This window comes from Octopus bimaculoides, chromosome 6, assembly GCF_001194135.2.
Source record: "Octopus bimaculoides isolate UCB-OBI-ISO-001 chromosome 6, ASM119413v2, whole genome shotgun sequence".
NCBI lineage: Eukaryota > Metazoa > Mollusca > Cephalopoda > Octopoda > Octopodidae > Octopus > Octopus bimaculoides.
In genome coordinates, this window is record NC_068986.1 from 28,544,012 (window position 1) to 28,544,804 (window position 793).

General features: G+C 31.9%; 1 long non-coding RNA gene across 1 annotated transcript in view; it reads right to left on the bottom strand.

The window, feature by feature from the left end:
• Positions 1-517, bottom strand: part of LOC128248116 (uncharacterized) — a 96,209-nt gene extending 95,692 nt beyond the window's left edge. Inside the window, exon 1 of the long non-coding RNA XR_008264386.1 lies at positions 448-517. This is a non-coding gene — a long non-coding RNA (uncharacterized LOC128248116). The remainder of the gene's footprint in view (positions 1-447) is intronic.
• Positions 518-793: the final 276 nt, after the last annotated feature.

Consider the following 793-nt stretch of genomic DNA (forward strand, 5'->3'; position numbering starts at 1 on the left):
ATATATGCACACACATACACCAATGACAATAACAGTAGCAGAAACAGTATCACGATCATCACGTCGGACAACGTAATGACTATTAACAGCAACAACAATAACAACCACAACAACAACAACAACAATAACAATAATAACAATAATTATAATAATAACAATAATAAGTATATTTGCCACAAGGTCAACAGACAGGAGATTAGAAGAGCAGAATTAGAGAATAATAATTTCTTTTGCTATTGAGATTCCTTTGTCTCTGCTTTAAAAGCCAACACACACACACACACACACACACACACACACGCACGCACGCACAATCACGCACACAGAAATGTATATATTGTTGCTACTAGAGATTGAATTGTTTGTGCGAATATATGGTATTTATCATATGTATTTTTGTATAGTTTCGGTTCATATTCTAGCTGTCTTTTGTAGCCATTTACTTACTTTTTCCAGAGACTTTCGATATAGGTCACTACTGACAGCTGATCAATTTATAAATTCCACTAATGTCGACATCTCATCCTAATACAAATTAGATTTAAAACTCAGTGTTTAAGCGAATATGACAACAAATGATTTACTGCTGCTGCTACTGCTGGCGGTGGTGGTGGTTGTTGTTGTGTGCAATTATATACATATATGCGTACGTGTGTGCGTGCGTCTATGTATGTGTGTATAAGTGTATGATATATATATATATATATATATATATACATACATATACACACACGCATATATATATAAATATATATAAATTAAATTTTCCTCATATATATATATATATATATAT